General features: G+C 41.2%; 1 protein-coding gene, 1 long non-coding RNA gene and 1 pseudogene across 3 annotated transcripts in view; 2 read left to right on the top strand and 1 right to left on the bottom strand.

Annotated features, from left to right (window-relative positions):
* The window catches only part of def8 (differentially expressed in FDCP 8 homolog), a 169,262-nt gene that overhangs the window by 118,357 nt on the left and 34,101 nt on the right, over positions 1-16,804 (bottom strand). The window lies entirely within an intron of this gene.
* Positions 4,753-6,073, top strand: LOC127180586 (uncharacterized). The gene is made up of 3 exons (XR_007829672.1): positions 4,753-4,881; positions 4,969-5,039; positions 5,932-6,073. It is a non-coding gene; the product is annotated as an uncharacterized LOC127180586 (long non-coding RNA).
* Positions 13,577-15,514, top strand: LOC127180580 (uncharacterized; annotated as a pseudogene).

Raw genomic sequence — 16,804 nt, 5'->3', positions numbered from 1 at the left:
GTGGCTATGTTACAGCTCCCCTTTGAAGCTGTTGTGTTTTTGTCCTTTTCTATCTCTCTAATCCTATTCTTCTCACAGGTGATTGGAGATGAGTTTTGTTCCCACTTTTGTTGCAGTTTGCTGATTTTTGTAAAATAGCTTCTGTTTTTGCTTTTCAGATAAAAGAGTGGTTTCAGTTTATTTTTTATTTCAGACTCATTTATTGGTAATAAATAATTGATAATAAATAATATTGATGATAATAAATCATCAAAAAATGTGAGGCTTGTTTTGGGCTCATTTTTAAAGCTGCAGTTGCTTATTTGTCTTGCGAGAGTTGTCAACAGTGCAGTCCAACCACCATTGTTTCGACTCCGGAGCAGGGATGTAGATAAGAATTCAGAGGTTTTATTGTTGGATGTAATAATGAACATAGTAGTCGTCATTTACTCCTGACATCTTCAGCCGCTGAAGACACAGTGAGTTACTTTTTTTGTGAAGAGAATGCACCTCCCGATCTACCTGAATGTGTCTATGTTCGTGCGAATCATTCGTGATCTAGCTTTACCTACAGCAGAAGTGAGTATAAGGGTTTTTTATATGAATCTTTGCAATCGCCTTTCATAATAACGTGCCAATTAGCAAGTTTCATGGCAAAATGCAGCTAAAGTAAACAGTCTCTCAGAGCATTGCTGGTCACCCCACAGAAAAGAGGTGGGGTTAGCAGAGCTCATTTGCATTTAAAGTAGGGCTTGCCGATAAATCGTTAACGATAATTATTGTGCGTTATAAATTTCCTTGATAACGATAACGGGAGTTCGATAAATGTTCAATATAATGTTTATGTGGCAAAGATGGAACAAAAGAGCGCTAGTCATTTAAAGTGCGCCACTGGGACCATTTATCTGCTTGGATTAAAGTTCAAACTCAAACAGAATAATTATTCTAATTATAATCATTTATACAACCTCAGGCTACAGACGTCCACACTGTGATGCCTCCTTTGATCTCAAGAGAGTGTTAACTACAGCTACTCACAAATCAGGCAACCAACTGGACCAGCTGTCTGATGTTCTCCACGAACATTGTTCTAAGCTCAGGGCTGTTGAAAGGGTATGGCACAAGTCACAAGTCCTACTGACCTTAATGTGTATCAGTCAGTCCTCTCTTTCTTTTTTGCCAATGTCTCTACTACTCAAAGGACATAACTATCATAACAAAATTAACTCGTCTAACTATCGCATGCTCTTTAAAACATTTTCCTCCCTCTGTCCTCCTCTCCCTCCTTCATCAGCTCTAACAGCTGACCACTTTGCCATGTTCTTCATTAATAAAATCAAAACCATCAGTGCACAGTTTACCATACCACAGTCTGCCAAGCACATCTTAACAGCAAACATACACTTGTGTCTTGTATTGAAACAGCATTTGAAACTGTCAGCTACAAGTCTCCAAACTCATCCTTTCTAATCATCCTACTACTGGTCGCTTGATCCTATTCCATCTCATCTCATTCAAGCCATTTCTCCTGCAGTCAATCACATCATTAACACACCCTTTCACACAGAAATCAGCCCTTAACCAATCTCTATTTGAGAACTACCTCTCAGACAGGTCCTTCAAGGCATCTTGGAGAGGTGAGGTATCCATGTCGCAACATCTAGCTACTGGGGTGCCTCAGGGCTCAGTTCTTGGACCACTTCACTTCTGTCTACATGGCATCACTAGGTTCTGCCATTCAGAAACGCAGCTTTTTATATCACTGCTATACTGATGACACTCAACTAGCTGCTCGGATCTCAGCTTGTCTAACAGACATTTCTTGCTGGATGAAGGACCATTACCTTCAACTCAACCTTGCCAAGACAGAACTACTTTTGGTTCCATTAAACTCATCGTTTCATCACAGTTTCACCATCCAGTTGGGCACATCAACCATAACTCCTTCAAAATCAGGAACCTTGGAGTTGTGATTGATAATCAGCTAACTTTCTCAGACCACATTGCTAAAACTGCCTGGTCCTGCAGATCAGCTTTATTCAACATCAGAAAGATCAGGCTCTTGCTTTAGGATCATGCATCACAACTCCTTGTTCAAGCTATTGTTCTGTTCAGGCTGGACTATTGCAATGCTCTTCTCGAAGGTCTTCCAGCCAGTTCTATCAAACCTTTACAACTAAGCCAGAATGCGAGCCGAAAAGAATGCATGTCACACCTCTCTTCATCAATTTGTATTGGCTACCAATAGCTGCTTATATATTACTTTATTATTTATTATCTTTTTATTAAACCCTTGCTATGTGTACTTAATTAAGCTAACTGAGACTTGTCATAGCACTTGCATGTTATTGCTCTTTAGTTGATTTTGATTTCTTCCATTGTCCTCTTTTGTAAGTCGCTTTGGATAAAAGCATCTGCTACATGTCTAAATGCAAATGTAAATGTAATTAAATTTCACCATATAAAAATGAGGTTGCTACAATTTTTACAGATATTACTGATTTTGATAATGAACATAAATCTACATCTGCATCCTAACTCAATCTGCTATTAAATGTGTATTTCTAAGAGACAAAGAATGTTATATTATTAATACTGTCAGGCAACACAGACATGTTTCTTAATTTAAAGCAATATTACTCATTAAAACGTGCAGAACTAAGAATTTATTTTTTCTATTAAGATAATTTTTTTTAAGGTACGATAGGTAAGATATTTTATTTTATTTTGACCATATCGCCCAGCTCTAATTTAAAGCAGCATGCAACAAAATGGGTTAATGAGCTGATTTTGACAAGGTAAAAAGGGTGTTGTTTTACACTACCACTGAAAAATTTTAACCAAAGTATGTTATAGACTTTTCATTAAGACCCTAAAGAATCATATCCACTTGTGGAAAATGGGCATACGATGACCTCATTAATTAACAACTTTGCAGACAGTTTATATTTAAGGATAGCTATGTTACAAACTGCAAAAAAAAAAAAAAAAAAAAAGCAAACAAACCAAAAAAAAAAAAACAAGAAAAAACCATATGACCTGCTCTTTAACTGTAGTATTCTAGGTCAATCAAAATGAAATAGCATCTATTATATTAGTGTTAATGTTCATTTTAATCCTGTACCAAATGAGAGGGCTCCCTGTATAGTTTACAACATTAGATTTTTTTCCTTAGGAAACTCGAACCATAAGTATCGACACTGGTATGAGCAGATATCATTCTGAATAATCGGCTATCAGTATCAGCTGAAAAATGTTGTAACGGTGCTTCTCTGTTTATAAACTAACCGAAACTAAACTAATCGAAAATTTTAAAAATCTGAAATCGCATTGTCAGGCATGGTTATTGCCAGATCATTTTAAAATGGCAAATACTGTCAATTTAATTGTCAAAGCCAATATATAATGGCCTATCACATCCAAGCCAATTTTGCCTGCTTGCATATGGAATGATGAGCGGATTATTTCTAGTGGTCGTTCACAACTCTGACTTCTGATGCTGTCTGGAATTAAACCACACCATGTTGGTTTGTCTGGAGATCTGTCCCTGTGACTGAGCCTGGTTTCTCCCAAGGTTTTTTTTTTTCTCCATTGAGTTTCAGTTCCTTACCCTTGTCGCCTTTTGGCTGACTTAGTTGGGGACACTTCATATTTGGCAATATTATTGACTTGACTGCGCAGACACTGTTGGATGAGAACTGAACTTAGTTGAATGATGATATCACTGTCATCACAGAGCTCCTTTATAGGTGAAATAAAGTCTTTCTGAATAATGATTGTTTGCTATTGTCTTTTTGGAGCTGCTTTACAGCAGAATATCAATTTTTTTTTTGCATCACTGAATCACTATTTTCTTGTTTATCACTGTAAAGCTGCTTTAAAAACAATCTGCATTGCATAAAGCGCTATATAAAGGTGACTTGATCTGACTTGGATGATGTGTTGCAAAGGCAGATATATCAGTTGATAAGCTTTAGTTATCTGTATGTGCCAAATAAATGTTGGAAGCGGACTTTTATTGTGACAGCGCTGTGAACACAGATGCACAGTAGCAACAATTCTCTAATAAATTATTAGACAGAACTGTTAAACAATGAAAGTGAATTGTATATGGGCCGCTATGCCAAATTCACTGTTAAATAAAGCATTAGCATCACCTGGTCTCTATTTCGGAAATAAAATTGTGGAATACTAATGATTGAGTGTGCATTGACCCTAATACAACAGTACACTAATCTTCTCACAGACTTACCTGAGTATTTATTTTGAATTATTTTAAGTCATTAAAAAAAGTTATTATTTTAATTTGGAAAATGTAACTATAATTCCTACCAAAAAATATCAGTACAGTTTTGTGACGTAAAATAACTTGAGATAATGCTTAGTCAGTGATTTATTTTTGCATATGTAGTTTATGTCTTGAAATTAGAGTTGACTAACTTAAGGTTGGGTACAACCACCCAATGGTTTGCAGCTTTTAGTATATTGTAATTTTGTCTTTGTTTTGGTGTATTTGTCTATAAAAGTTATTTAGTTGATCTCAGCTATTTTACAGCTATCAGCTATTTTTCTAATTACAGCACTACAAACTGTGACTATGTAACATGCTTATGCCTCTTGCCCTTGAGAGAGGAAAACACATGCAACACAGCAGGTAAATCCCAAATGTCAGGAATAATTAGCACGGATATTCGCCTGAGAAAGAGACTTAGCCAGGATGATGGCTGCTTACACCAAGGCTGTTAGCTTTGTGTTGTCGGAGAAAGAGAGAGAGGGAAACTATTTATTTATCTCTTTCTCTTAAGTAGTTGTCTGAAATAACCAGTGGAATAATCTTTGATTTGTGATGTCATAGAAGATCATTTCCTGTTGTGCTGATTTTCATCTTGAATTTTCTTTATTGTATGCACAGAGATCACTCAGAGATTTACTGAAATCAAGTGTTGCAGTCACACTGATGTATGCTAAACATTTGTGTATGTGTTGCAGGCAGTGACCGGGAGGAGTTTTGCTGAGAGGGACTTTAGAAATGGACTCGACAACGGCTTCTTACTATGCGAGTGAGTAACTCTCCCAAGCTTTTTTTTCTGTACAAAAAAGTCACGACTGGGCCTCTTAAGTAGAGGTCTTACTGGGTTAAGATCTTTACCTGACCCAAATCAACCTAATAATTTTTTATCTGAGTCCGACATGCATGAATTCATTTTTTAGAAAGAAAAGTACAACTCCACAGCTGTTTTTCGACCCGACTGGACAAACTGTAAAACCAGCAATTTCTGCACAGACTTGTAGAAAAAAAATTGTCAGGTATAGATTTACAAGTATACCCAATCTCTTACCTTATTTTGTAGATTTGTAAATTAATTCTCTGATTTGTAACATTTACATTAGCTACGTTTTTAACCCATTTGCAAGAAGTCCTGTAGATTGTGTATGTGAAAAAAAAGAAAATATGTTTTTGGTGGATTTTCACAAGTTGTTTTGTTAGAAAAAAAACAAATTAATTTATTCCTATTGTATACTGAATTTTTGAGGGTTTAGTAATCCACAGTATACATGGAAACACGGAAGAACAAAGAGGAAGAAATTATTTAATATGTGTTTGTTTAAAATAATAAAATATAGAATATTTTACCCAATATTTTAATACCCAAAATATGCTTAAAACAAATAATAAAAAGTTGGTATAAAAGAATTTGGGTCTTCTCGGGTCTATTTAGTAAAAGCACATTTATTTAAAATTACCAGAGGTCCTGTGTCCAAGGCACTCATCAAAGTTTTGGGCCGTTTTATTGTTTTATTGTTTAGCATGTTAAACATCTATTCGAGAATAGAGTAGTACTAATGAACATGGTCTAAACATGCACTTAGTGTAAACACTCATAGTACTTTTAAATATTATTGTTATATGATAAAAAAATAAAGAAATAAACAATATGATTCCCTTTCGAGGAACTCGAACTGCGTCCTCTAGGGGTCGCTATGGGGAACGCCATCTCTGTGACCCATGTCTGAAGCTTATATACAACAATGACAACAGTGTTGGCCGGCGACAGCCTATGACGTCACTTCCAGCGTGACTCGTCACTGCTGGTGCATCACTACACCAGTGCTTTCTGCGTGTCCAGCTCTCGAGGGAACTGGAGGTGCTCATCACGATGCATTTGCAAAGAAGGGAGGTGAGTCTTCACTGTATACCCGAATTTGCATGAGTATGTTCGCCTCTCGCGGCATTAACAACGCATTCGTTTGCAAACCTATGCAGAGCCCACGGGTAGCCCCCTGTGTGACAGGCCAAACCTAGGTGAAACCCTAGGCATTCAGCCATATCCCCTTAAAGGAATATCATCTAATTCCAAGCTTTGAGCTCTACCCTGGGTCCAGCATTTCTGACCCCTTTCAGTTAAGTCTTTGGGTATGCAGCTCAGGCTTTTGGCCGAAAGGGATAATGTCACTGACAGCCGTCACTACGTCCCAGGGGCAACTCCCTTAAGCTTGAGGGAGTTGGTACTTAGTGCTCGCCTCTATGATGGCATGCACTCCCCTCAGCATGGCAGCGTGGGTATAACCATTCCCTATAGCGACCCCTAGAGGATGCAGTTCGAGTTCCTCGAAAGGGAACATCTCAGGTTACGTATGTAACCCTGGTTCCCTGAGAAGGAAACGAGACACTGCGTCCTCTAGTCTCGTTGCCATGCTTCGGACGTAAGCTTCAGATGAAGAAGCGAATGTTGTGTTCTACCGGTGTCCTTTTATACTGTGGTCGCACTGGTAGTGATGCACCGGCAGCGACGAGTCGCGCTGGAAGTGACGTCATAGGCTGTCGCCGGCCAACACTGTTGTCATTCCAAAAAAGGGGTCGTAGCTTGAATGGGGCAAGTGAAGAGATGTAGGATCCCTGCAAACTAGCCTAAGGGCCCCCAGTGGGCTACCAGTGCAGGGCCCCTGAGAATTTGCTCTTTGGCAAAATGTTGGCCCCTTAGCGCTGGCCCTGCATGGGCAGCCCTCACTTAGTCCCCAGGAAGCCCTCACTAGGCCCACACAGGGCCCGCACTATTAATCTACAACAATATATCTGTTTCACTTTAAATTAATTCCAGCTGCTATAACTTAAGTCTTTGGGAAAAACAGATATTATACACTGTGTGCAGAATTATTAGGCATGTTGATATTCTGGTCATATTTTTTTTCCAAACACATTTTACCAATTCCAAACCACATCAGTCTTAATAACTACTGTTAATTTTGTGTTTAATCATTTATATGTGATATATAATTGTCCGTGAAGGCTGGAAGTGAAAAACTCCTTATATTCAGGTGTGCAGAATTATTAGGCATGTTTTCGTTTACAGCTAAAATGAGCCAAAAAAGAGATTTAACCCAGACTGAAAAGTCCAAATTATTAAATGCCCATGAGAAGAATGCAATACTAATGCATTACAAGAATTTGCAAAGTTAAGGCTTGACCATTGGACAGTGAAATGCTTGTTGAGTCTGCATGGTCAGAAAAAACAGGTGGAGAAGAAAAGATGCATGTTAACTGCAAAAGAATTAGGAATTAAGGTGAAGAATTAGGTGTGACACCATCAGGAACCGTTTCCAGTTCTCCAGCGCCACCATTTTCCAGAACTGCAACCTACCTGGAGTCTTCAGAAGTACAATGTGTCAGGTTCTCAGAGACTTTGCTTGGTAAAAAATCCTAAAAAATGCCCCTGACTTAATAAGAATAACAAGCTGACGTCTTGTGAAATACATGAAGACAGTTTTTTTATATGCTTTAGAGACAGATAAGTTGAGAGTGACTCTTGAAGGACAAGCATCACATCCTCTTGTACCTCTGATTCAAGAATTTATCTTCTAAAATCTGGCAGTAAGTTTTGGGAGTTCATTTTAGTCCATCTCTGCAAGTCAGACTTTTCAGGATAAGAGACTAAACATGAACTCCCAAAACTTACTGCCAGATTTTGGAAGATAAATTCTTGAATCAGAGGCACAAGAGGATGTGATGCTTGTCCTTCAAGAGTCACTCTCAACTTATCTGTCTCTAAAGCATATAAAAAAACTGTCTTCATGTATTTCACAACACGTCAGCTTGTTATTCTTATTAAGTCAGGGGCATTTTTTAGGATTTTTTACCAAGCAAAGTCTCTGAGAACCTGACACATTGCACTTCTGAAGACTCCAGGTAGGTTGCAGTTCTGGAAAATGGTGGCGCTGGAGACTAAACGGTTCCTGATGGTGTCACACCTAATTCTTCACCTTAATTCCTAATTCTTTTGCAGTTAACATGCATCTTTTCTTCTCCACCTGTTTTTTCTGACCATGCAGACTCAACAAGCATTTCTCTGTCCAATGGTCAAGCCTTAACTTTGCAAATTCTTGTAATGCATTAGTATTGCATTCTTCTCATGGGCATTTAATAATTTGGACTTTTCAGTCTGGGTTAAATATCTTTTTTGGCTCATTTTGGCTGTAAACGAAAACATGCCTAATAATCCTGCACACCTGAATATAAGGAGTTTTTCACTTCCAGCCTTCACGGACAATTATACATCACATATAAATGATTAAATACAAAATGAACAGTAGTTACTAAGACTGATGTGGTTTGGAATTGGTAAAATGTGTTTGGAAAAAAAATATGACCAGAATATCAACATGCCTAATAATTCTGCACACAGTGTACATCTGAAACTGATGCAGTCACCACATAACTGTAAGGCCTCTATCGAACCAGTCGCCAAAAGAGAGACAGCATCACGACATTCCAGGAGAATCTGAAGCTGCCCCCTCCAACCAGCATGAATAATAAACTTCATTTACAGCCATCCCTGCAAACTCTCAAGAGAGTATTAGAATCTTCTGATCCCTACAATGACACCTCCTTGTCTGGATCAATCCTGCGTTATCTCCCCAGGGGACAAAACACCCCCGTACAAACCACATGGTTAATGGTGCTCCTTGACCGGTCTGCTGATATAGGAAGAGACACAGGAAGAGAGAGCGATCAGCCAGACCCCTCACGAGTACCAAAGGAACAATAAAATAGTGATAAGCGGAATCTCCCCCTCTCTTCTGAGGCCATCTCAAAACAGATGGCCGGGGCAACTGCTGACCAACAATGCATAAATTGGCAATCGGACAAACATGAAAAACAGATTTACATTGACGCGTCCCACCCGCAGGGTACGCGGGTCACTACAACATGACACTCAGCATTCCGTTCTTCCCCTCTCAGATACGGCAAATGTTCTTTCCCTCCAACAAAGAATACACAAACTTATATCCACGATCCTAAAGACAATCATTTATCTCTACTACTAGTAGTCCAAATAACCCATAATTATATGTTGTCTATGTTTCTTATATGCTTGGTGTGTTTATTATAGCCTACGCAGCATTTAATGTGTGTATAACAGTTAGCTAGACAAAAGTTATTAGTGTGTATGCAAGATGCCCGATGTTTGGTATTAAATGAAAGCTCATTTTTTTTTCCAAGATGTCGACGTGAATGAAAGGTTGATATTATGTACAAGGTTCGCATTTCAACACTTATTAAAGAGACCAACAAACTCTCGCAGGAAAGTTGCCTCCATGTGACAGAAAGACATTATGCTAAAATATGCACAAATGAGCAACAGTATGGGCGGAGCCCCGCCTTGCAACCCAAATGATTGGAACGCAACTTCATGGGACGGACTTTGTCGGCCCGGTTAAATTCAAATGTCCAGAACAACACAGGGCCTTTCGCCTGTTGCATCTGCCCTTCCCCTGTTGAGTCCGCCTCTCGTCTTCAGCTCGCTTTCAGCTTGATCACAGCGTAACTGTGCCATCCAGAACTCTACAGAACCAGCTAAAGCTTCGCGAAACTCTCAAAGTCCTTGCGACCTGCAACTCCGACTTGCAAAGAACTTCCAGCTAATCACGCTTGATAACCAGACAGTCAACCGAAACTTGAAACACCTTGCCAGCGCTCACCTGAGCTCCGAGAGCATCATCCGTGTAACCAAGCAACCAACCGAAGCTTCATCCAGCCTCTCCAACTGACCAATCACCACCGAAGGCTTCCCAAAGACGTCATCCAAAGAACCAAGCAACCAATCAGAAGTGGCGTGATTCCCTCTGCTAAGACGAGCCCACCAAGGAAAACCCGAACGCAAGTAAAACAAGGTCTCCTTAATCTCTTGCTGAACTGGTGCTAAATTTCCTTAAGCAGCTAAAAGATAAATCTCTGCTTTTATGGTTTTCTCGGGTTGCAATTTAAGAACTAGTAGCAGATACTAGTAGTTTTGGGATTCCCTTCAAACTCCATAGACTCTCATTCCTTGAACCGTATGCATGTGTGTGTGAGTGTGTGTATGTGTGTTTAATCGTTAGTAGTTTAGTTCATGTATCTTAGAGTAGTTCAATAAATTCTTGTTTCATTGAAAAGAACATTGTCTTGTATTTCTGTTCACAACGCTACTGCCTGTGCCCTATAGGTTTTGCTACCTAGCTCATAACGAACGAATATTTTGGTTTATATTATAATCCGATGGCCACGGGAATAATATAAACATCCAGAGTTGGTAAAATATCCTAAGTTGAACGTTCGCTGGACGAACAGTTGATAAAAGTGTAAATTACTAACTTTGAATCAGTTAATCAAGTTAAATCCGAATCCTTTGGATTTGATTCTCAATTGAATCACTTAAATTTGACCTAAAACCCTACATTTTAATGGTGGAGAATGCAGGCGGGCACATCTAGCTTGTGAACATAAAAACCAAGTCAATTTGTGTGTACCTTTTCTATTTTTCCGGAAGATAGATCAGAGACAGAGAAACAAGGTTTGTTGTGTTACTGTATACTTTATTGTGGCAGCCAGTGTGTTTGAATGAATGGAAGAGTAACTCGAGTTGTCTTGTAAAGAGTTAAACTGCAGTAAACATTTAAGAATTGTCCGCCGAGACAAAAGAGAAGTCGCTCTAAAGCGCACACGGAGAAAAGCGAGCGTGTTCCTCCTTTTCTCCTATAAGGCCTTGTTTGACACTAGACTGATTTACATTGCGTGTCCCAGTGTGAAAACAGCTAGACGATCTCCCAGAGATTTTCAGGTTAGCTACCTGCTGCTCCATTTGGTCACTTAAAGCTAGTGAACCCAAAACGCGACGCCCAGAGCGAGTGTCCAAGCGTTGTTTTGTGGAGAATTGTTAAATCTTGATCAAGTAAAGTTGTGTGCTTACAGCCACATGTGCTGTTGTATGTCTAGACAGACTAGCACAAAAGTTGAGATCCGCCAAGATCGCAATAACGTTATTGTATTGATTGCAGTAAATTTGTAGATAAATTCGCCTCACGCTGACGAGCTGAGACGGTTTAACGCTATAAGATAAAGAATCTAAATAGTGTTTGTTGACTGTGCAGTATTGAAATGCACCACCATTTCATTCAATGCATTTTTAACTTTGCATAACCCACATGCTGGCTTTGTTGTTGTGTACGTCGTCATAGCAACAGACGTAACCCGGAAGCCGTAAGATACCTGTTCTGGGATAAGCTTTAAGTGCGCAGGCGCAGTCCGCCGACGCCATACTGTAAACAGACTTGGATATTTAAGCTAACTGAAGCTAACGCATTTGCATTGAAGCCTATGTAAAACCATTAGCATCAAAGGATAGCGGTTAGCATGTAGCATTTTGGTGGCCTATTGTAGCTGAACGCAGTGTTGAAGTGATTTAGTAATCTGCATCTACCTCCTCTTTACACTTACATTCCCTTTGTCTACTCCATCCCATTAAAAGATATAGACATTTTTCTTATTAACAGTTAATTATGATGCAGTAGTAACCAACCAATAAAGTTTGATTGTTCAAAGTTAACTGTTAATTACTTGGGTGTAATTTCTTTCATAAATTTGCTTACTCCATCAGGTAAACCATAAGCTTTAATTTTATTAACAGTTAATTATGATTGCCCTCTCAGTACTTTAACATACTGATTAATTTCTTCATAAATACTCTTTATGAGGTAATGACAATCACTAAACATTAATCATTACCTAACGTTCCTGAGCTCACAATTTTAGTTTCACTATTCTTAATTCTCTTCATCTATACCGGAACGATGCTTACTGATTAATTTAATTACAATTGATTTGATCAATTTGGACAAGACATCATTTAATATTGATCAATAACTATCATTACTGATTTGAACTTTGATTAATCATGGTTTCTCCCTCAACCCTTTCATGATATTTATCGATTGATTCAATAGTAATGATACCTGTTGATTAGTTTATGTTGATGGCTCTTTACAAATTTAATGGCAAAGTCATTCAATAGCAATCATTAACTGTCATTCCTGATTTTGACATTTTGATTTCACTGTCATTTGATCATTACGTTTCCTCTTCATAGCCCAGTGATGCGTACTGGTTAAGGCAATTATAATTTATTTTGATCAAATTTCGATGAGGCATCACAAACTGTAACACTTGGTAATTACCATTACCAACTTACAGTGTAACATAACTCACAAATGAGTATGGTTTTCTCCTCTCTACTGCAATGATACAGATGATTTAACCTAAACATAATCACTTTAACACAAAAGCTAACAAAGCATCACAAGTGATAATTATTAGCAATCTTTAAGGGTTTGCAACTTTAATATCCAGAAATTAAACATTGCTATTCCTTTATGGGCTTCCTCTCCTTCTCCCTCCTAGCTGTCCTCTCCTAATCCTACTACTGCTGCTGTGTTTGGGGTTGTACCTGTGAGGATCATAAAAGCAGAGAATTTTAAAGACACTTAATCAATATTCGCATAACTGAATGTTTTGTGTCAAAATTGTCTGACTCTCACTTCCTTATTTCCCTCCTCATCACGGGATCAAACCCAACCAAGACCAGAGCAGGTCAACAGGAGAACCGAGTTGTGTCGCCAGTCGTAACCCGCATCTAACAGCGCATTTTTATGGTGTATGGTGTCAATCCTGTCAGGGAAGAAACCAATATTGTCATTTTCATTGTCATTGTTCTCTCCTTCACCCGGAGGGGATTATAATAACAATCACAGTCACTGTATTTTGAAACCCCATAAACAAAAGGGTAGAAAACTAGGTGAAGAAATTTGACGGCATTCATTCTACTGCCAGAGAAGTTTGCTGTCTCTCTCTCTCTCTTCTTTCATCTCTCTCTCTCATCCTCCCATTAGCATTAACCATCGTACTACAAATATTATTGTTCTTTGTGTTGTATTTCTCTCTTTTTCCCTCTCTTTCTCCCCTTTTAGGAAAGGGGGAAGCAGACGACTACCACTCTGTTCCGTGTTGTGTGTGTTGTTCTCTTTTCTTCCTTGTCCCTAGCTGTGCCACCTGCGCGGGCCCTCTAATCTCCTCCACAGCGACTACGAGTTAGAAGCACGCCCAGCGGTGGACCATAGCTGAAGAAAACACTCTCACCAGCCCACCTCACACAGAACATTTGCACCTGACACCGCACATTCACACAGCTGTTTTTGCCTTGTTTGTTTGTTTGTTTTGTTTTTGTTGTTTTTCCTTCTCTTCAAGGTCTGTGTCAGTCGGTGGTCAAGGCCTTCTTCCCATGTCGAAACATGTCTCACACAACAGACCCTGTCAGCCACTGGGAGGACTTAGAAACCTGGCTAAGTGCTGTAACAGACAGCCTCCTACCCAGAGCCGCTGAATCTCTGAGACATCAAACACAAGACCAGCTGGATGACAACATAACAAGCATCATGAGACAAGATCCAAACCAGAGCTACAATCACAAAGAACTAGCCAAGATCACTGGCTCCCTAAGTCACACCCTCATCGCCACCCTCAAGCTGAGCGACAGGCACTCCGCCCATCTCCAGCAGGAGCTGACACGCACACAACGACGCATCGAGCAGCTAGAACTGGAAGCACAGGACCGACAGGAAGGGTCCGAGGAGGCAGATCCAAGCGCCAAGGAGGAGATCGCCAGACTGCGAGAAACCCTGACAACCACCTCTCAAGAGATGGAACAAGCCAAGTCAGACTACACCGAGGTTGCTAACAAGTTGCAGTACGCCGAACAGCTACTTGAAAAGGCAAAGTTGGACTTCAGAGACAAGAACAGCAGAATTAAAGCCCTCGAAACCCACCTGAGTGAGGCGAGAACAGAGATCAGCTACCTAATGCGACAGCTAGACCACATCAAAGAAGAGTCTGACTCTGTCAAAGAAGAACTCAAACATGCTTATGAACTGCGTCCTGAGCAAACCAGGACACGGCGGGCCCCAAACTCACCCCCGCAGAGCAGGACCGGGTCCCCTGTTCCTGGACTGACAAGCAGAAGGGAGAGGGAGCAACCCTAAAACACTCACCAGCTCCCTCTGAAGAAACCTACCTCACAACCAAGCTCAGAGAACTTCCCCAAGCTAGCCCAAGACCATCACATGGCATGGACCTCAAAGATCTCGACAAACTGGCCAGGAACGTCGCCAAGTTCAACCCAAGCGCGCCAGGTGGACAAGACGTCCAAGCCTATTTGAAAGACATTGATTTCCATCTGGAAATGAGACCTAACGTCACAGACAAAGATAGACTCTATTTGCTGCGAACCACCTCCAGCCCTGAGGTGCGGAGCTTTCTGGACCGACAGCCCGCCCACACAAAGACGGACTATCACCTGCTCCAAAATGCCCTCATCAAAGAATTTGCAGATCCAGAGTCAGAACAAGGACTGGTGGCCGCCCTGGAGACCAAACAAGGTCGTAACGAGACCCCTCAAGCTTACTACAGCCGACTCAGACAGGCATACTTCGGAGCTCGCAACAAACCTGACATGGAAGAGGACTTGAACTTCAAAACCCTCTTCCTGAGAAACCTTCACCCAGGGGTGAGCCATCACCTTGGCGTTCTCGCTTGCCCACGAACAATGACGTCTCAGCAACTGCGAGACTTGGCACACAAAGCCTACGGCAAACAAAAGATGGCAGCAGAAAAGGGCACCAAATCTGCAGCAGTTCTTGACTTCACCACTCAGAGTCAGGGAATGGCCCTCGAAGGTGCCCACCACCCAGAGAGAGCAAAGCAGCCACCTAACGAATGGAGATCATCCTCGTCCAATAGAGAACGGGACTCTCACATCGGCCCCGTCCTAAACAGAGAAACAACCGCTGGGATGGACCACGTGGACGACAACACTCACCTGGACGCCACTGGGAGAAATCCTGGGACCATTCAAGACCTCAAGAGAGTCGATGGGACAGGTCATGGAACCCGCAAACCTCATCAGGAAGCTCAGGAAAAGGTTCGTGGGAATCTGGTGGAAACTCCAAGGGAAAGTGACAATCACACCCTGGAGCAACCAGCCCCAGAAACCGACGAAAGAACCCCCAGAGATCTCACTCTGACCGAGCTCAAACTGAACCCACATCAGAGCCAAAGACCTCACCAGGTTTTGACTCACAAGAACTGATGAAAATGATGATGCAAGAGTTTTTCAAACGCCAGGAAGAGGATCGGAAGTGGGAAAAGAAAGAGAAACCAGACTCAGCCTGACTAGCAGCAGAACGGAAAGACAGCGACCATTTGAGCCATCAGACTACAGAGAACAGCACTCCTTCACCTTGCCCTCAAAGAACTGTAACCCCATAAGTTCAGACACAGAAACTGACTTCACACCTGACCCGTCCAATCACAGCAGCCTCCAACAGACACCTGCTGATGAAACCAGTCAAGTTCCTGAAAGTGCTGTCCTGGTCGTCTGCCACTCCTCTGAAGAACCCCAAATCAGTCAGGACCTCCTGCCACTGTCATCCCAAACTCCAGTCCCTCAACTCCTGGGCGATCTCATCGAGAAAGGTATAGCAAGAAAGTTTTACCTCTCTATCATCATCGAACACCACATCAAAGTCGAAGCCCTCTTGGACACAGGAGCTGACATCACTCTAATGTCAACTGAACTCCTCAAAGAAATCCAAGAAAGAACCAAGAAACTTAATGGCGTCCTTAAACTCCAAAGGTGTGAACTGAACCTCCAAGCATACTCCCACACGGGTCTACAACTGAAACATGTGGCCCCAATTCACCTGACGGTGGGACCAATGAACCTCATCCATCCAGTATACATCTCACCCCTAAAAACATATCCACTTCTCATAGGGAAAGATCTGCTCAACCGCTTCGAACCCTTTAATAGACTTTAAACACCTGAAAATGTGGACACAAGTCCGCGAGCCTCTGCCCTTCCAGTCAGTAGACTCCCTCGAGTCACAGTGCCAAACGACAGACACTGTCTCCAGTGTGTTGAATGATGTCACAAGGTCAAAGCCAAGGCCAAGCTCAAGTTCAACAGCAAGCAGCAAAGACCAAGACCCCTTTCTCTGCTCGCTGCAAGCATGGACTCACTCAGGTCCCCTTCAAATCAGTACTGCCATAAATGTCCAAGACACTCCTGTGTCTGATGCAGTGCTAGCCCTATGGGCTGAAAACTCAGCCATCAGTCTTAAGCTCTTCGAAGCACTGAAGCAAAGACTCCCGAGCCTGCCACATGTCACCAAACACAGCCGTTTCCCCCTCAGTCCCTCATCAACAGCGATGGCTACTTCAAAGGTAATCAGTGCGGTGGACATACAATGGAATAACAGACTTTTGAGCCATTACTTCCTTGTTGTCCCCAACCTACTGCACGATCTCTACATTGGGGCAGACATCATTGTCAGACTTAACACGTACATTGACACACTGAACGATGTCATCTGGGCTCCCCCGTCACACCAACTGACAGCCTCAGTGAACCTCAAAAACCTCCAGTCTGGTCAAACAATGCCAGACGCATGTGCCATGATC

This window comes from Labeo rohita, chromosome 18 (assembly GCF_022985175.1).
Source record: "Labeo rohita strain BAU-BD-2019 chromosome 18, IGBB_LRoh.1.0, whole genome shotgun sequence".
NCBI classification, from domain to species: domain Eukaryota; kingdom Metazoa; phylum Chordata; class Actinopteri; order Cypriniformes; family Cyprinidae; genus Labeo; species Labeo rohita.
Note: the sequence above shows the minus strand (reverse complement) of the source record. Positions and strands in the feature narration are given on the sequence as shown.